This window comes from Balaenoptera musculus, chromosome 21 (genome assembly GCF_009873245.2).
Source record: "Balaenoptera musculus isolate JJ_BM4_2016_0621 chromosome 21, mBalMus1.pri.v3, whole genome shotgun sequence".
In the NCBI taxonomy this organism is placed as follows: domain Eukaryota; kingdom Metazoa; phylum Chordata; class Mammalia; order Artiodactyla; family Balaenopteridae; genus Balaenoptera; species Balaenoptera musculus.
The window spans coordinates 10,540,162-10,561,108 of NC_045805.1; the positions used below are offsets into that span (position 1 = coordinate 10,540,162).

Genomic DNA, 20,947 nt, shown 5'->3' on the forward strand with positions numbered 1-20,947 from the left:
TGCAATAGGATCTTTGTTTGCTGCCAGCACCTGCGTGTGCCCTCTGCTGTCTCCGCCTGTTCAAGCTGTAAGACAGCGGGATAAACAGTACCTCCCCAGAGCTTTATAGAGATAATCCATTTCACTCACCAAACACCAAAGTACTGATAATTAGAGTGAATAAATACATTCAGTGGTTCTTTGGCATCCATAAATAGAAGAGAATCCAAAAAAAAATTATAAAGAAAGGCAATGCAGTAGAGAACTTGTTCTATATTATCAGTGTGCTGGTAACATTACAGGTACACAGTACAAGGACCTATGATTTGCAAAGAGGTAAACGTTACATGTAAAAATAAAACATGCCTCAGAAAAATAAGTAGGTAATTATTCCTTCTCTGCATTGCACCAATGACCTACCTGCTCATACGCCTCCCAAGGCAGGAATCTCTAATCCCAAATGACGTGCCCTAGTGATTCATGGTAAAGATTTCCCCAGCGTACCGCCCATAAACCTAAAGATGTTCAGAATATATTTTTCTGCTCTTTTGCAAAATTATGTGTTTCCCTGCTCTGGCATTATACAAGATGCACAGCACAAAGAGATAATTGTCAGAATATGAAAAACCACCCTCATTTCTGTTTACAACATGTAGAGGATAGACCCTTAAAATCTGCAAAGAAAAAGAGTTAAAGTAAGTGTGCTTGAACTAGGGAAGGTCATGACTAAACGGCATAGCTTTAATGGTGGGACCGAAACTAGTTTGAAATTCGCTGCACTCAGATCAGGAGATTGTCCTGTTTCCTTGGCTTTGTGTGCAGTCACGTATACTCAGTATTGAAATGGAGTGTCCAGAGTAGAAGTGACTGCCTCAGTCATTAATTTATGTGTCCAATCAATGATCAGTCACTGACCTCCAAGTCTGTAACAGGCCCCGAGAGAGGGAACAGGGACACGGGTGGGCAAGTTGATGACCCATGTCTTCACGGGGCTTGGTGACCGGAACAGGAAACAGGTAGTGTTCAAATCCCCATAAGTGCAAAGAGAGGTCTCGAAAGAAAAGGATAGTTAGAGAAGAGCGTGTTTCAAAAGCTTTCTACACGGTAGGGAAAGGAGTATCCTGAAGTCCCTTGGGAGGAAATCATGCTTGAGTACGTCTATCAGTTATGCATAGAAATTAGCTGGTGGGAAAGGGGTGTGTGGAGAGAAAATACTCCAGGGAAATACCAGATAACCACAGGTGCAAAGGCCCTGGGGCAGGAGGAGAGCCTGGGTGCCAATGGCAGTAGGAGGTTATTGGTTTAAGCAGAATTTTTTTGATGATGTTCAAGGGCAGGGGTCCTGACAGCTTGGGGAAGTTGTGAGAAAGTGTTAGAAGTGGTACAGTGGCTGCCCTCCAGATTAAAGTATGAAAAGTATGGGAAATATTTTGTAAAATGTAAAGCTTCCTAGAAACGCTAAATGCTTCAACAAATACCTTCCATATGCCTCCCAATCTGATGGATTCTCAGGACATTAACAGCCACGCCTGCCAATGCCCCCAGCTTATCTACTGCGATGGCCCCCTGCCCACAGCTCTTCGAAGACTGGGACCGAATTCCTCCCCACACTCCCAGAGTGAGCGTTCCCAAAAGGAAAATCTCCCACGTCACTCTTCCGCTCAAAGTCCTTCAGTGGCCTCCCATCGTGAGCAGAGTTACAAAGAATGAAACAGCTTTTAAGCTGACACACAAAGCCCAAGAGCAGTGTCACCCGATAACATAGAATGAGTCACACATTAAGGAACACCTTAATGTCTCCCACAAGACGCATTAACAACGTAAACAGAAACAGGTGGAAATAATTTTAATAATATATTTTATTTAATATGTCCAAAATATAATTATTTCATTGTGTATTGAATCTAAAAATATTAATTAGATGTTTTACATTATATTTCATTTTAAATCTTCTAAATCCAGTGTGCATTTTACACCTACATAAAAAAATAAAGAGCACCATCTTCACTGCAGCAGGCGAATTGTTGTTTAATTATGCATCAGCAATGTGGAAGGACGTCAGGGGGTCATTTCTAGAAATAAAATGCTCCACCATTCGATATGATGAAAATGCTGGGGCTTTGCTGGTGGTGCAGTGGTTAAGAATCCGCCTGCCAATGCAGGGGACACGGGTTCGAGCCCTGGTCTGGGAAGATCCCACATGCCGTGGAGCAGCTAAGCCTGTGTGCCACAACTACTGAGCCTGCACTCTAGAGCCCGCAAGCCACAACTACTGAGCCAACGTGCTGCAACTACTGAAGCCCATGCGCCTAGAGCCCATGCTCTGCAACAAGAGAAGCCACCACAGTAAGAAGCTGCTCACCGCAACTAAGAGGAGCCCCCGTTCGCTGCAGCTAGAGAAAGCCCGCGTGCAGCAATGAAGACCCAACACAGCCAACAATAAAGTTTAAAAAAAAAAGAGTTGTTATTAAAAATAATTAATAATTAATTAAAATAAAATAAAATGCGAAGGAAACGTGCGCTTTTACTACTTAAAGTACTGCTTTGACTTATTCAGGTCTTCGATTACAGAGGTAAAGAAAAAATAATAATAATAATGCCTAATTGTGTGTGACAGGGCTTGTGTATAACTCTCACCAAAATATAAAACAATAAAATAAAATAAAAATCAGAAATCATTACTTTTGAAAACGGTTATTCTACTTAAAAGGACAACTTTAAATTGGAAAAGACAGGAACAGGAGAGACACATAAAACTTTAAATTTTAAATATAATGGGAAGATAGATGACAGATGATAGTTCAATCTAGATCTAGCTAGATATCTGTATCTGGAAATATTCTAGGTATAGCTAGGTCTAGATATAGGTCAATATACATAGATATAAATCTAGGTAGATTTCTAGATCTTAGATACATATATACATAGATGGATAGATCCCTGGATGCGTATATAGAAACATAGATAGAAACTAAGTCTAAATACAGATCGATCTAATCTATGTCCACCATCTGTCTATCTGGATAGAGGAAGGAGAAGCTAGGTACGCAGATAGGTAGATAAATAGATGATAGATAGGTGATAGATAGATAGATAGGAGTAACACCAAACTCCAGTAAAGAGCCATCAAGACACAAGGCTCCCACCCCACTGAGGAATGACAGTCTGCCTCAAGCAAGCAGTGAAGGGGGTGAGCACACACATCTCAACAGCAGGCGGGTCCACTGTAGTTTTAGGAGGGTTGCACTCGTGGAGCAGAACTTAGAGAGGCAGGGTGTGCGCTGTGTCCTCAGAACTCGGCTGGAAGCCCACCTCCTGGCCCTGGAGCCTCCAGGTTGGTGGTCAGGGATGATGAGACCCTGTGACCAATGAGGTCTCCCACTGCTGGGCAGGTGGAAGAGAGGGTCCATCCCCCGGAGGGTATGGGCAGACACCCCCAATTCCTGGCCGTGGGAATCTCTGCTGGGACCTTGTATGGTTTTGATTTTATTTGTCTCTGTTTTTAAAACAATGCGACAGAGGTGATTTCATCAGTATGTATATACGTGTTTATGTGATATATATTGATATAATTCTAATTTCAGATATGTAAATTCCAATATATATAAACAAATACCAACCTCAGTGATTCTCCAATTTATCCTACACCATATTTCCTTTTTACAGTAAATATTTTATCGTCTTCTCTTTAATCCTCTATTGAAATTCATTGACGATTTAACCTACCTACACATGTAATAAAAAAAAGGTAAAATCAATATAACTCCTTAACACAACATAGATAAAAAATAAAAGAAAAAACCAACAATTTACTGTAGAACTGATATGCATCTTCCTTGTAACTGATCACTGAAGTCTACAGTTAAAAAAAAAAAAGATGAAAATGTCAGATGTTTGCAGCTTATGTGGGCTCATCAGGAATGGGGCTGACAGAGGTGCAGCCGACAGGGATAGGTTTTGACAAATAAAATCCTACAGTCTTGTTCAAATCAAAGGCATCGATTTCCAAAAACATGAGCAACAAGCACTAAAGTTCTCAATGAAACCATGTGTCATGTTTTCTCAAATTACATGGTGGATTCATTGTATGTTAAAGCCAGGTAAAAAGTATTCATCTTATATGAAAAAAAAATGGAGCTAAGCTCTGGGCTCAGGTGGTTGTAAGAAGCCTTCCCATGTACAGAGGACTCAGGCGTTCAGGCCAGGTGTTCACGTGCTGGAGACTACTGCATCCTGTTGGTTGTCCGCTTACTTCCCCTTTCAATCTTGTGAAAGACACAACTTGCCATCAAGTACCAAAATGCCCTGTAGGGGACAGTATAGCCTCTGCTAAGAAGCACTAATTTAGGTAAAATCATATATTCCTTTAAGCTGATGCCCCTGTGGGTGCATGTGTAGGTAAGACACCTCACTAGCGTCAGTGGTGTTGCAGGGACCATCTTTCTCATGATCACGTTGTTCTCTGCCCAACCTGGGAAACCTCACAGAAAGCCCGTTCCTTCCTTATTCCCACTCAAATCCAGTCTGTCTTGGGGGGCTGTTCAAGTCACATGCATTCCTAGAAGTCAGTCCTGGCTTTCTTTGGTCCAAAAGTTCCTTCTCCCCCTCTGCACTCTGGGAGTTCATGCTTTACATCCACTGTTTAACCTGCAACATCCATGTCTTCTTTCCCCAATCGTGTTAGTCTTGCCTCTTCAGATAAAGTGTGAGCTTCTTGAGGACGATGACTGACTTTTTTCTGTCACCCACAAAGCCCTGAAGTATGATGACATGAAGGGGGTTTTGATATTTGTGACCATTGAATGCTTTTCTCTCCTGCACAGGTCGTGTGAGGTCTGTATTTCTGGTTATCATTCGATAGAACACACGCCTTGTCAATGTCCATGTCCAGCAGATTTGAAAAAAGGAAATAAATGGCATCAGTTAAGAGGTAAGAAAGTCATGGAAACGCCCTTTAATTTTCAAATCAATAATAATGCAGCTCAGACATAGCAACAGATTTAAGAAGCAATTAGATTCAAATGTTTCAGGATGATTTATGTGCTTAATTAAAGGCTTATAAGAATTCATTAAGAAGTTATATAAATTGTCTTGTTCCTTACATCTGGATTATTTACACCTACAAACTCATATTTATGGAAGAAGATGAAGGCACTCTGTCACATTTTTAACTACAGTCAAAATAGATTCTTGGAAGCCTGCTGATGTGAAAATTATACTTTATTTCTAAGTTAACTTTAGGAAATCGGCCACTTGTTTTCCATTTATGCATTACATTTTTTACCAGAAATTTATTATGATGTCATAGTTTGGTTCTCAAAGGATGGAACCTTTGCTTACCAAAGGTGGTTGCTATAGATTAAATGTTTGTGTCCCTCCAAAATTCATACTTTGAATCCTAACCCCCAAGGTGATGGTGTCAGCAGGTGGGGCCTTTGGGAGGTGACGAGGTCATGAGGTTGGAGACCCCCATAAATGGGATTAGTGCCCTTATGACAGAGACCCCAGAGAGCTCTCTTGCCCCTTTCTCCACGTGAGGGCACAGCAAGAATATGCTATTTATGAACCAGGAAGGGGACCTCACCAGGCACTGCATCTTCTGGGCCTTGGTCTTGACTTCCAGACTCCAGAACTGGGAGAAATAAATGCCATTGATCATAAACTACACAGTCTCTGGTATTCTGTTAGAGAGGCCCAAAGTAAAACAGTGGTCACGTATCACATTTAGTTTATTTTGTGAAAAAATAAATTTGACATTTTTGGATTGAAGTATAGTTGCTTTACAATATTATATTTGTTTCAGGTGTACAACATAGTGATTCAAAGTTTTTACAGGTTATACTCCATTTAAAGTAATCATAGAATATTGGTTATATTCTCTGTGCTGTACATATATATCCTTACAGCTTATTTATTTTACACATAGCAGTTTGTGTCTCCTAATCCCCTTCCCCTCTCTTTCCCTTCCCCCCTTCCCTCTCCCCACTGGTAACCCCTAGTTTGTTTTCTGCATCGATGAGTCTGCTTCTGTTTTATTATGTACATTCATTTGTTTTATTTTTTAGATTCCACATACAACATAAAATATTTGTCTTTCAAATAAAAGGACAGTCTTCTCTGGCACTTAATGACATAAAAGGCTCTCAACTGCCTCAAAAAGTCACTGTTTCTTTCTCAGTAAACAACCTGTTGTTCCATGGGTATGAAGTTACTGACACACTCGAGGAATGAAGTCTGGGTCTCTGCAGACCCCACAGCACTGGTGGGGAACAGTACGGTGTCCTGCACTTGAAACCAAGAAGGTAGATCTCAAGGTTAAAAAAAATAAAACCCCCAAACAAACAAAGCAACCAAAGGGGACACAAGAGATCTTTTGGAGGTGCTGGGTATGTGTACCATCTTGACTGTGGTGATGGGTGGTATCACAGGTGTTGGCATGTTTCCAGACTCATCAAAATGTATACATTGCATATGTGCAATTTTTTTGTATAGCTCAATAAAACTGAGAGGAAAAAAATAAAAAGCAAATGAAATTTACAATTGGATTTCTTCTTCCTTTTGACTCTTTAAAAATTATGGATCTCCTTTTCATTTTGAAATTAACAAAGAAGGGCATCCATTTAAATGGCATTTGTATTTCACACTGTATCTCTGTACTTTTTTGCTAGTTGTACTCTATGCTTCTCACAGGTACACACACATAATCACCCACATAATCACCGTTAATTATTAGATTTATTAAATTTATTTTTCCTCCAGAAACCAATTAATGTCCTTGTGTTGATGGGAAATCACATTAACACCAGCTTAGTTTTACACATGTTCTGCAGTCCCACCTGTGTCATCCTGAGCCCAGCATGAGAGTTCTGTACGGAAAGCTAGTGGAGGTGGGATTACTCCACTCGGGGTTTTGCACAAATGGATTTTGAACGCTCCTGACCTGCACGGAATGTTCTGTAATTCTAAACTCCCTATCCAAATGCATTTTCTATTTAATACAGGCAAGTGTACCAGCATCAAAAGTAAGGATCTAAAGACTGAAAGAAATGTATGGCTAGCTTGAAGCAGAGAAGAAGAGAGCATAGAAGCAGATTCTGAAAAATGCAGATGTGGAAGGAAAAGGAGAAAGATTAAGAAAAAAATGAATCCAAAGATAATATACACATTGTGTGTGTGTGTGTGTGTGTCCAAAACCACAAAAGCAACGTTTGCATTTTCCTATTAGTAAACACGGATACACCTCCAGGTAATTTTAATTTCCACTGAAAAATAAAACAAAATGTGAAACAATGCATAATACAGCAAAGAAATGGAAAATCAGTTTACCTTTTACAAATCAAGAATTCTGTCTTCCTTCAGAAGCTGAGGCATGTGAGCAGGAGAGACAACGGGCACCAGCTTAGTCCTCCTGGACTGAACCTCTGACCTTGGAAATATAGGTAGAAGATGTCTGGTCACTGAAATAATTGAATTATTCAAGCCTCATAGTAAAACAAGGCTGAGATTAAAAGAATTAATCTCCTTTTCGGTTCCGTGGATCTTATGCAATTACTAGGGTTTTAGGCATGTGAGGACCATAAGCCAGTAGGTTTCCACGTGGGCCTTCTGTTCACACTGTGAAAGCAGGTCAGGGTTGACCCCACCCACCCGTGAAGCCATGTTCAAATGTTCCTGGGCTGGGCTGTGATCCCGGCTCACTTGTTAGTTACTGGTTTCATTTTAAACATGATTTCATGAGGGTGTGTTGATATCTAGACTAGGGCCTTTCCGGTCAAGTGGGAAGCAATGTAGCCATGGCTTCAGATTCTATTTCCAGAAGAGGCATGTGGCCTTGACAAGAAGGGGCAGTGGCCCTTGAAGAGGGCCCTCAAGGGCAGCCCCATTCCAGACCTGCAGGGTCAGCAGCTGGGCTGGGGCCTGGAATTTGGGGTACAAGCGTCCAGGTGACGTCATGCACCCTGAATCGGAGAGCCACCACTCGAAGGGGACTTTCCCAGCACCAGGACCCCCCCCCCCCAAACACCTGCTTTGGTCCTCAAGGCCCCTCCCAGGAGACCTGCCTCTCGAGCTGGTTCTGACTCACCCCTCCGTCCCTCCATCACAAGGGCTTTGCCGAGGAGAAAGCCCATCCACCTGGCTCACACAGAGGCCGAGCCTGCAGTCATGCGCTGAAGACTCAGAGCTGACGAGGAGAGTGCAGGGCTGGCGCAGTGAATAATCACACCTTCAGACACACTGGGAAGCCACCCGCGCTCAGAGAGCAGTGTGATCGCGCACCCCTGCAGGAGGGACAGATTTGTGCCTAGTACCTTAATACTGACCTCAAATACGTGAGGAATGCAAAATTCCACATATATACTAATGATTTCAAGTGTGATCCTTTTTAACCATCGGCGTTTACTGAGAAATTGCTCCTGTCTCACAAAGATGGCTCTTAACTCATGTGCTAGGATGTTTATTCTTTTATATTTTAACAATGGAACACATGCCTGGTATATCACTTTTTAAAATAGACGTCAACAGCCAAAGCTGTGTCCCAGTTTTACGATGATGACTTCACTGGTCCTCCACGATTGCTCTGTCAGCTCCCTGCTCCCCAGGGGGAGATGAGACCACAGGAGGGACGTGAATCCTCCTTCCCGAGGGGAGCACCATGCTTCTGGCCATGGGATTTGAGCTCAGCTTGTCTGGGGTGTAGCAGTCCCAGAAAAGTTCTGAGTAAAACACTACTGACCTTTTAAGGATTTGCAAACGAAATGGCCGAAAGCAAGAATGCATTATAAAACAGATCTTTCAAAAGCACTCTATTTTCTCCATAGATAAGCTATATTCATTCTTGCTTACAGATTTGCCGTTTGAGAGAACATGCAGTTCATCATTTCAATGCATCATCCCCATACTTCTCCCAACCGCTTGCAGTTATGATGCTGCGTATGTGTTATTCCACATAACACCACTTCGTCACTTTGTGGGTAAAAGTCTACAGATTGGATGTTTAAAACGAAATTATTGTCGATCAGAAGGACAGCTGCGTGGGGAGAAGGGAAGAGCGTCCACCAGCTGGCAGCCGGGGCCCCAGCACAGACCTGCACACACACAGCTGCAGAGGCCCCGCTTGTGTCACTCCTGAGTTTATCAAGGTCATCTTCTTTAGGGCTGCCTAGGGTTCCTCGGGGTGGTGTGGGCTTCATGACACGCAGCAAGGGACAACGGGACATCGGGAGCGGGGAGATGGGCCTGCTGTCACAGGGCTTCTGAGGAACTATAGATATATTCAAGAACAACTACAAAAATCTTTTCAAGGCCAAAACAGCACCAGATCTCATTAGCAAAATTAGACATTTTGGGTTTTCTTTTATTATTCAGAATCTGCAGTATACTCACATATGCTGTGAATGTCCAAAAAAGAGGTGCAAGCTGACCTGCTTTCCAAAGTAATTTTACTGCCAAAACCCAATTGTCGCAAATCTTCCTATGGAAGCATCTCCAAAACAAGCACGTGCAACAATCGCCCTTCACATTTGTATGAGCTTCCAGTGCATTGTGCTCTGTGTTTCCTGGTTTATTATTTTCACTGGATTCTCACAACCGTCATACAGATGCTCTTGTTCTCCGCATCACAGAGGGTAAACTGAGGTTTAGGTGGAAGTAACTAACTGCCACGGGACTGCCAGCAGCAGGGCCGGGTCCCAGCCGGGTCCCTTGATCTCTTTCCGGCCAACGACACTGTGTATCTGCACTTGGTCCCGAAGCCGGGGAGAGACAGGTGACGTGTATCTACCCCAGCTCCCCTGTGACCCTGTGGGGGGAGAAGCAGCTGTGCACACAGAAGACGCTTCAGTCCTGAACTCAAGGGACATCCAAGTTCAGGTTAGAAAGGAAATTTATGGCAAAAAGATTTTACTTCAGTGTCTCGATCTTTGTCTTCCAGGACAAGGTTTAAGTCAAACAAATAGAATACACTCTGGGCTGAGCCCAGACTGTGCAGCTCTACCCAAGGCCAAGGGTGTTCTCCCAGTTACTTAGGAGGGTGGCGGGTCCAGCTGGGAGAACCCCAGCCCACCTTCACAGCAGGTGCATCTGGCGTAAGTGCCACATCTCTGGTTGTATGTTGTGTGAAGTTGCACTGCATCCACAAACCCTCTTGTTGTCTCCAAACTAAGAGGAGCTAAAGACCCCTCACACCTGACTCTGTGGAGGCAACAGCCGCCACTCCATTCCAACAACAGGCAAACACTGGACAGACAGAAATCAGCAAGTCTTCTTAGATCCGCCACTCCATTCCAACAACAGGCAAACGCTGGACAGACGGAAATCAGCAAGTCTTCTTAGATCCGCCACTCCATTCCAACAACAGGCAAACGCTGGACAGACGGAAATCAGCAAGTCTTCTTAGATCCGCCAGAGAAGTGAGCTCACAGGGCAAACTACTGCCCTCACATCGGACAGCAGGGCAGGCGCTACAGGGAACCACAACTTAGCAGAGCAGAAATCCCCATGGGAACCAGGGCTGGGGAGCACAGTCATGATGAAAGGCTGGAGCCTCGGGGGGGACCAGTCATCGGGCTCCCTTTTCTGAGATTTACCTCCAGGAGGGAGACCTGGTTCTCACAGGGAATGTTGGAGAAAAATCCCCGTGTGCTCCCGGCAGGGGGAGGAAAAGGAACCATTGTGAAACACCCCAGACACTCTGCCCTCTCAACAAGGCTGCCCTCAGGGAACCTGGTTAACCGGAGCCTAACCTGCTGGGGGTTTATCAACACCTAGCTGACCCGGGGAAGGGAAAGGCCCACCTCCAGCCCCTCCAGACATCCTGGCCCACCTGTGGGGTGAGGACTGAGACCTCGTCACAAGACTATGGCTGTGCCCCTCCTCCCAGCCCTCCCAGCACATCTCAGGGCTCCTGTGTAGTAAGAGCAGACGCACCAGAAAGGACTGCACGTCTCAACCTTATTATGTAAGAAGTCTCTAGACTTCTTACTTCCCCAAACAAATCAGGGGAGGCAAAAACAGGAACACGAAGAAACGCTGGCCTTTGACAACTACAACTACGTAGACAGTGAACCCAGCCAACTCCTAGCCAGAGAACCTAAAACTCATACTGGAAGCCTGTTTACCTCAGTTCTTTTTACCCCACATATCATCTCCAGCTTAAAGATAAAAAAAATTACAAGGCATATTAGAAGAAAAAACAGAGTTTGAAGCCTGAGACGCTGACTCAGATATTGTAGTGCTATTGGAACTGCCAGACTGGGAATTTGAAACAGCTGTGGTTAATACACTAAAGTTGCTAACAAAAAGGTGCACAACAGGCTAGAACAGAAGGGCATGGTAAGCAGAGAGCTGGGAAACCCAAGAAAGACTCAGAAGGAAGGCCAGAAATAAAAATCACTGTAACAAATAATAATGCCTTTTTTGGGGACATCAAGAACGGAGTGGACACAATCAAGGAAAGAGTCAGTGAGCTTGAAGAAATGTCAGTAGAAACTTCCAAAACTAATGTAAAGAGAAAAGAGAATGAAAAACACAGAATAGAATATCCAGGAATGTGAGCACAAGTAGAAAACGTATAACATGGGTGTAGTGGGAATATAAGCAGGAGAAGGAAGATAGGAAGTAGCAGTAGAAACATTTGAAGCAGTAGTGACTGAGATTTCCCAAGATTAATGTCACACTCTGACCACAGACCCAGGAACCTCAGACAACACCAACAGGATAAACACCCAAAAATCTACACATAGGCTTCTCATATTCAAGCTACAGAAACTCAAGGACAAAGACAAGAGCTTGAAAGAAGTCAGAAGAAAAAAATATCTATCGAGAAACCAGGATAAAAATTAAATTGGACTTTTCTTTAGAAACCATACAAGCAACAGAGGTTACAGCAAAATAGTTACAGTGATGAAACAAAGAAATTGCCAACCAAGAAACCTATATCCTGCAAAATTACCCCTTAAACATGAAAGAGAAATTAAAACTTTCTCAAAGAAAAATTGAGGGAATTTGTCACCAGTAGACCTACCTTGCAAGAAATGTTAAAAGGAATTCTCTAGAAAGAAGGGAAATACAATTGGTTAGAAACTCAGATGGATATAAAGAAAAGACAAGGTTAGGTGTTAATGATAAGGGAAACAGGAAGGCAGTCAAGGGGTGTATGGGAATTCTCTGTACTTTCTGCTTGATTTTTCTGTAAACCTAAAACTATTCAAAAAATTAAGTCTATTAGTTTAAAAATATATATGAGACTCTCTTTTATCTCTTCAAAAGATTTTTTCTCAAATAACATATTCTTGGTAATATTTTATAAGCTTGAAGGCTGTTACATAAATGAATGGCTGAATTTTTTAAGTAGAAATAAAGATCTATTTTCTGATATTTTTTTTTTGTGGAAACCATGATGGATCTTAAATATCTAAATTTCAACTTATCCATAAATTTAAATTTATGAAACTGGGTAGAGAATCACCCCTAGAAAGAATAAGTGGATTTTAAGGGTTAATGTCAAATCCTGCAAGTTATTACTCATCTGCATGACATATACAATAGATTCACCTATAATAAAGCAGATGAAAAAGGTTATTCTCTTATATCACATTATGCATCTTAAATATGTTACAGAAGATTGAATTATAGTTGAAAATTTAAAAATCATGGCATTATCACTCAACTTATAAATCCAATATCATATTTTAAATGACAAAAAATCTGTATTGGTACTAAATCCACAAAGGAGAGCACTTTCATATATAACATTTCACATATAACATTTGCTGTTTCCTGTCTACATCACACACGTCATCCTAATATCCACATATGTACCAGGAGGGTGATAGTTTGAGACACTGAACCTCGGAGGGGATATTAGAGTTTTCGTGTGTGTGTGTGTTTGTGTGTGTGTATTCATGTCTAAATCTTACAGAATTCACAGAATGCAAGTGCAGGGTGGAAGGCAGATTTAAATTCTGCTTATGAAGGAATTCTTGATTTGAGGACCAGACCTTGGTTTTGCTCACTAGCTCCTTAGAAACATACCATGCACTTACTAAGGGGAAAAAATCTCCTTTTGCTTTGAAAATGATCAAGACTGCTATTTTTGGTACCATGGCAAGCTTGATCCCTGGACCACCCCTCCTGATGCAGTCAGCTGCAGACCTTGGAGGAGATCCAACACATGTTTTCTCAAATGCATGATCACTATCGATAACAGGGCCAGGATGGTGGGAGAGCAGGGCAGACATTACAGGGTAGGGGTGGGGGCAGAAAGAGGGTTACATAATAAGGGAAAAAAGAATAACTCAGCACGCTTGGGATACAGGAGGGAGAGACACACATTTATCCAAGCTTCCAGGCTTCCAGATCGAGTTTGCCTCTTCATCTGCAAGTCCTTAACAACAGAGAACAAAACCCAAGATCACACACACGGAAATGACTAGTGTGTGTAGAAAATGGGCTATGAAGTCACTGTAAAAGTTACGTACATATGGTAGGCCAAAGGGTGCAAAATTTCAGTTATAAGGTGAATAACTTCTGGGGATGTAATTACAGCATATGACTATCTTAATATTACTGATTGTGTACTTGAAATTTGCTAAGAGTAGATCTTGTGTTCTCATTGCCAAAAAAAATCATAACAATGTGAAGTGATGAGTGTGTTTATTGGCTTGACTGTAGCAATAATCTCACATTATGTATATCCAATCGTCATGCTGTACACCTTAAATATATACAATTTTTATTGATCAATTATATCTCAATAAAGTTCAAAAAAAGTTATGTACAAAGAAATTATGAGACATGATTAAGAATAACTTCGTTAATTTTATGGTTAACTGCAACGAAGAGAAAAAATTCTGCCCTGATAAACCATATAATATTAATTTCTCAAATCATCATCCGTTTGGATTTTTTTTTTAACTTTCTGTGTCAGACACAGGCTTCAGAATTACAAATTTTGATAGAATACTTAACTCAGTGATTGAAAGGAATATTATGAACTGTCCTTAGAAAGTCAAGCTATCTAGGAAAATTGTAGCCAAGAATATGTATTCAGAAATTTATTTAATGGTGTGCTCAAAATTACTTTTAGTGCAAATATGAGTTAATATTTCTTTAGCAAAAATTGTACTTATTTTATATTACAGAAAGAAACATGCTCTATTGAAGTGTCATACCAATACAGCAATGGCAAGAAACAGAAGCTGTGGACGCAGTGCTTGGGAGATGAACAGTGAGTAGTAAGGCCGACTACAAGGGAAGGCGGGTGGGGACCTTGACACACAGAGAGGAGCACCATGTGCTATCAGTGTGTGTCCCTCACAGCCCACAGATTGAAGCCCTAACCCCAGGGTGATGGTACTAGGAGGAGGGGCCTTTGGGAGGTGAACGAGGCCATGAGGGTGGAGCCCCCGGGATTGGAGTTAGTGCCCTAATAAGAAGGGGAATAGACTACTGGAGCACTCCATTCACTCCCCCCCTCCCTGCCCCCACCATGTAAGGACCCATGTAAGGAAGACCTCCATCTGCAAACCAGGGAGAGACCCTCACCAGACAGCAGCCCTGCTGGCACTTCGATCTCGGACTTCCAGACTTCAGAACTGTGAGAAATGAATTCCTCTTGTTTACATCCCAGTCTAGGGCATTTCATTGTGGCCGCCTGAGCTGACTAATACATTGTGTTTAAGAGAGAAGGTGTGGGAGCAGGTTCCGATGGTCCCCAGAATGAGTTTGTGTCAGCAGTGTGCTATAAAAATGCTAAGAACAGGTGGAGACACCTTTGACGAGACAGGTAGGTTGCTGGCTAGAGACAGGAGGCATTGGCCCTTGGCTACAGAACACCTGATCTCAGTTTGCAGGCCTCATTTGCACACAGGTGTGAGATGCCCCTCCCACCCGTGGCCTGCGTGGGGTAGGTATTGGCAAGTTACAGGTTTTCTAATATTCCCACTCACATTGTTTGAGTCCTTGCTCACCATAGATGTCTTTTCCAAAACTAGATGTCTGGAACAACTTGTGTAATAGCATTGGTCTCATCATCATCTGCTTTTGTTCTAGTTATTGCTCAATGAAAGTTGTTTGCCATTAAAACATATTTCCTCTCATGTGAGAAAAGCACAATAATTACATATTAAATGAGGTCTTTTAAATATCTGCAGCTTGGGAGAAGCTACTGGCAATATAATAGTATTTTAGAAAATTACATTCTCATTTTTCTTTCTATAAATGGCACTGAGTGTTTATAAGTATTTTGGAAGCATATCTGAATTTATATATGATACATGGGCTAAATTTTTTAAAGAAAATCTAACTGCTGTCCTACCATATCCAGTCTAAGACTGAGTTGAGGTCATTGGTCACTGGTAGCCAATAAATTGAGGGATATTCCTGAGGTAGAAACTAGACCTATAGATCAAAAGTGAAGTTTTTGTCACTCCAACTGAAAAAGCATTTGAAATTAAATCAGAGCATGAAGTGATTTATTTACCGGGACCCGTCATGTTACTACCAAGATTAAACACTTCATATTGCAAGAGCAACATGCCTTCACCAACACAGCCAGAGGCTTAGTGGAGGCATCTATGATGTCAAAGTGAGTTATCAGGGGATAGAGGTCGTGGCGTGAATGTCACATTGAGAGATTTAATAATAAACCAAGGGCTTAGGAAAAGGAATGCGCAAACTAGTACTGACTGAGGGGAAGAGAACCATATTGGGCTTTGGAGAAACCGATTATTTAAGGAGGCGCTGGGCACTGAGTCTGGAAAACAGACACTGAGTCCCACACAGTTAGACGTGCGCTAGAAGGGGGGTGAACGGAGACCTGGGAGACCCCCTTGCTGCGTTTAAGGGATGAAGTCTCGGTGTATCTCAGACCCATGGGCAGTCACAGGTGCCCTGAGATAAATCATACCCTCAAAGACTCCATTTCATCATGCATTCAGACTACAGTTTGCTTTAAAAATCTTTTTGAATGTAGATTCCCAAAGAAACATTTAATATAATACATTTAGTAAGATGACATTTCAATGTCTTCCTCTAAGTAAGTAATCGTGAGTTATTGCCAAACCCTCCCTATCCTATCAGTTTCACGGGAAATAACGTCAGTCTGCCTGGCATTGGGGCTGTAGAGGGTGAGGCATGTTGTGTGTACCAACCACTGCAATGGGACATTCTGTGACAGGGTCACAGGGAGGGACAGGCAGTGTCACGGCTGGACAAGGAAGTGAGATTTATGATGGCTCGTTCCCATTTGCTTGCCCGGTGTCGCTAATGTTTCAGTTCTCCCAGGGAAACCATGCATTGGCGGTCTCTCAGCTGTAAACAGGAAACTAATAATAAACTGTGACTCCAATGGTCCATTAGCAGTGTTTGTATCCTAGGCTTCTTTCATAACATCGTACTGTTATTTATTAAGTGTCAGAGCCAGAGCTAAACTTGACAATAAATGCAGTATCAGTAACCAGGTCACCAACCTAACACCTAACAAAATTCAGTGCTTGTGGTAAAAGAAGAACGATGGCCGATTCAAATAGAATCTGCTCTTGAAATAAATGAGCTTTAGTAAAAAAAAAAAAAAAAAATTGAATAGGTTTCTTGGCAAACAATGACTTAGAAAATGCAGTATTATAAAAAAACCACTTGGATTGGATTGGATTTTTCTGCTTTATATGGAAATTTGCATTACTTTATATGAATATTTCAAGGCAGCTTCTTAAAATATTAAATTTTACTGCATAAACTAAGAAGAAAATAGGAAAGGACCACAAAGGCATTTCATTTAGTCCTCTCCTCTAGTTTAGAAATGAATCACATAAAACACGTTTTTTAGAAAAAAAATATACCCAATGTATTCGAATCAGGCTGTAAGAGAACTAGATCAGCCAACTACTAAAATATTTCTAAAGATCCACTTTTACCCTCTATGGTCAGGATTTGGGGTCATGAGTAACTGAGTAAGCAAAGCATCCTTGGGAGGGAGGGGAGGCAGCCCAGGGGACTCGGGGCAGCCCCAGGAGAGAGGGGGCCCTGGTCTCCCCAGACAGCTCCAGGGGGAATGAGCAAAGGGCAAGCTTGTACATGCTGGCTCTTCAGATCAAGTGCACTTCAGCTGAAGATTCTAAATTTGTCAGAATAACTGGAAACCAGCTGAGATGGTTTCTATAGATGATATATAGAAAACAGAGAAACATGAAAATTGAAGATTGACATAAACAACTAGGACACACGTTCCCGTGTCCCAAGTTCCCTGTTATTTCTCAGCCCCTTTTCTGTTTGATGTTTACAGCAGCCCGAATCTTAACTGACAGTATTCTAGAATCTAGAATCCAGAATCATAATTTACAGTCTTCTAAATGACCTCAGGCTGGCTTTTAAACCGTCTCTACACTGAAACATGGAGCATCTGATGTCCCGATACTTCATAGTTATGTTCAGTGTGGATCAAATCATCAGTTCTATTTGGGAAAGAAGTTATGTTCTGTCCCTTTACGAGGTACTCAGGGGCTCCTGTCCTGAGCACAGGGGGGAAAAAAAAACAGATAAACGGTACTTAGGAGACAGTACAAAGGAGCAGGGAAGCTGCTGGGAACAGAGAATCAGGAAATCTTAAAGAGCAGTTGGGTTTTTTTCCCTACACTTAATGAGGTATAATTGGCAAATAACAACTGTATATATTTAAATTGTACAACCTGATGTTTTGATATATGGATATATTATGAAATAATCACCACAATCAATTTAAAGTAGTCAAACTCATGGAGAGCAGAATGGCGGTCCCTGTGGGAGTGGGGCGGGGGAGTGAGAATCCAGAGATGCTGGTCAAAGGGCACAAACCCTCAGTTACTCGAGATGGGAGGGGAGTGGGTTCCGGAGGTCTAACGCGCAGCAGTGTGACAAGGCTGATAAAACTGTATCCTATACGGGAAATTTGCTAAGGGGGAGATCTGAGTGTTCTTACCACTAAAACCAACCAAACCTCAGTTGGCATCTGGGCAGGTCCTCGAGGGATGGGCGGGGCCCGCATGAGTACGCGGCCTCTCCAGGTGGAGTTGCACGTGTGGTGTCAGGTGGGTGGAGGGTTACACAGCCCTCCGCTGGCTCTGGGTGGACACAGGCTCCTCGAGCTGCTGGGACCACCTCACATAGGTCTTTGTAAGCGTTTTAAAAAGCGTGGGCTTGACTTGGTTTCCATGGAAGGCACTTAGGCATGAAAGGACACCATCAGACTTGTGCTGGAGAAGAAGCGCCGTGCACTGTTGTAGTAATTCAAGATGTTAGTAACAGGGGTGACTGTGAGGGGAGAGGGAGGGGCCGCAGGGGAACTCTGTTACTTTCCACTCAATATTTCTGTAAACGTAAAACTACTCTAAAAATTACTGTTTTTTAAAATGTGTATGAAGAGGGCGGATGATGGTATTTGGAAAACATCAGCAATTAAGGACTGGATGGAGAAGGAAGAGGTAATTTTTTTTTTTTAAGAAAAAAGGAATAAATACTAAGCTGCAGAGATGGCCATCACGCCCGATGTGAGCTCATTGTTGCATCAGTAATTTCATGGGTGATGCTCCCGGCATCCTCAGTCCTGTAAGATGAAGACGTTTCTAGTATCTGTGAATGTATTTAGCTGAACCCTATGAAGTTGCCATTTCACAGTTGCACACCAGCAAATCCATACCTTTCTAACACACACACACGCACATGGCATTTCCTACCTCTCCATCTCCTCTCCAGTGAGTGAGTCTTCCCTCACAGTCACCACGGTGCCCACTCACTCCATCCTCCTGCCCCTTGAACAGGACGGCTTGCTGCTGCCTTGGGACTTTCCGGAAGCTTCCACGGCTGCCTACTGATCTCAAACAACCCCCGCCCTGCAGCCCCGCTGACCCACAGCTCTCTCTTACCTGCTGCAGTGCTTCATCCTTTCTCCGTAATAACTACTACTCTCTGAAGACTGTGCTCTCGTGGCTTGTTTATGGGCCATCTCCCTTGTGACTGCTTTTTCTTTTTTTTCATCGCTGTGACTGGTAAAATGTAGGTTCTCATTTTCCTGTTGAAAGAAGAAATGACAAATATCGCGTATGGCTACGTTCTGTGGTCTCACATTAGTTTTTTCATCGTTTTTCATTTTCAGAACAGTAGAGCTTTGGAGCTAGATGGAATCATAGTGATCGTTAGGTTGACGTAGGAGAAAACGGAGGCCCACAGATGTTACTCCTTGTTGAAGATCAGAGAACAGATGTGTGACCAGCAGCCCAAAACTTTCTCTACTGATCCCTTTAATTTTTTATAGCTGTTTGCCACAAGCATTTAAGGGGGCATTACACCCGAGTAATGTTAACCTCATTTTTAACTGAGTTGACAAGTTCTTTTAGAAAATCACTCAGCGATCACTTGCCCAAAATGTAAATAGTTATCTCAGTTCTTATGATCTGAGTCCCAACATCTGCATGAAATTCCACGAGCTTTCTAAAACGTTATTTAAGAGGATTTCTATGTCATTTTTAAAACATCAGCAATGACCATGGAAGACCGTGTATGTGTGTGTACGCGTGTGTATGTGTATGTACATGTGTACCTATGTGTGTGCATGTGTACGTGTGTGTATGTGTATGTGTGTGTGTGCATGAATTTATAAAATCTCCTTCCCTTACAGCATAATTCCCTTCAGTGTATTAGAGCAGATGCCTAGAATAGCAAACAACTAAACAGATTTTATTAAATTAAAACATAAATCAATGAATGTGTGAACCCTTAACAAGAGAAGCTTTGATGTGTGAATCAGCTTTAACCATGAGAAGCAGCCTCAGCATGGGCAATGCATGATTTTTTAGTTTCCGTCGTTTATGTTTAAGTTCTTCTGTGGAGAGTTACTAGCTGTGTGACCTTGGGCAAGTAACTAAACATCTCTGAATCTCAGAACAGATGTATGACTGGCAGCCCAAAACTTTGGGCTATTTTGGGGTAAAACTATGTACCTATTTTGAAAGTTTGAAGTTAAGATTAGTGATAAAGTGAAAGGGATTTGGCCATACATACTGTCAATAAATAGTGTTATTTGTGACTGTTCTTGTTTATAACTTTCTTGGTTGTAGGTTCTTCCCTTTCATCACTTTAAGTATATCATGCCACTCTCTTCTGGCTTGTAGAGTTTCTGCTGAGAAATCAGCTGTTAACCTTATGGGAGTTCCCTTGTATGTTATTTGTCGTTTTCCCTTGCTGCTTTCAATAATTTTTCTTTGTCTTTAATTTTTGCCAATTTGATTACTATGTGTCTTGGCGTGTTTCTCCTTGGGTTTATCCTGTATGGGACTCGCTGAGCTTCCTGGACTTGAGTGGCTATTTCCTTTCCCACGTTAGGGAAGTTTTCGACTATAATCTCTTCAAATATTTTCTCTGGTCCTTTCTCTCTCTCTTCTCCTTCTGGGACCCCTATAATGCGAATGTTGTTCCATTTAATGTTGTCCCAGAGGTCTCTTAGGCTATCTTCATTTCTTTTCATTCTTTTTTCTTTATTCTGTTCCGCAGCAGTGAATTCCACCATTTTGTCTTCCAGGTCACTTATCCGTTCTTCTGCCTCAGTTATTCTGCTATTGATTCCTTCTAGTGTAGTTTTCATTTCAGTTATTGTATTGCTCATCTCTGTTTGTTTATTCTTTAATTCTTCTAGGTCTTTGTTAAACATTTCTTGCATCTTCTCGATCTTTGCCTCCATTCTTTTACCGAGGTCCTGGATCATCTTCACTATCATTATTCTGAATTCTTTTTCTGGAAGGTTGCCTATCTCCACTTCATTTAGTTGTTTTTCTGGGGTTTTATCTTGTTCCTTCATCTGGTACATAGTCCTCTGCCTTTTCATCTTGTGTGTCTTTCTGTGAATGTGGTTTTTGTTCCACAGGCTGCAGGATTGTAGTTCTTCTTGCTTCTGCTGTCTGCCCTCTGGTGGATGAGGCTATCTAAGAGGCTGCTAGTGTTG

At 42.1% G+C, this 20,947-nt stretch overlaps 1 long non-coding RNA gene across 1 annotated transcript; it reads left to right on the forward strand.

Annotated features, from left to right (window-relative positions):
• The first annotated feature begins 4,818 nt into the window (after positions 1 to 4,818).
• On the forward strand, positions 4,819 to 14,520 carry LOC118887780. The gene is made up of 3 exons (XR_005018155.1): positions 4,819 to 4,909; positions 14,121 to 14,206; positions 14,475 to 14,520. It is a non-coding gene; the product is annotated as an uncharacterized LOC118887780 (long non-coding RNA).
• Positions 14,521 to 20,947: the final 6,427 nt, after the last annotated feature.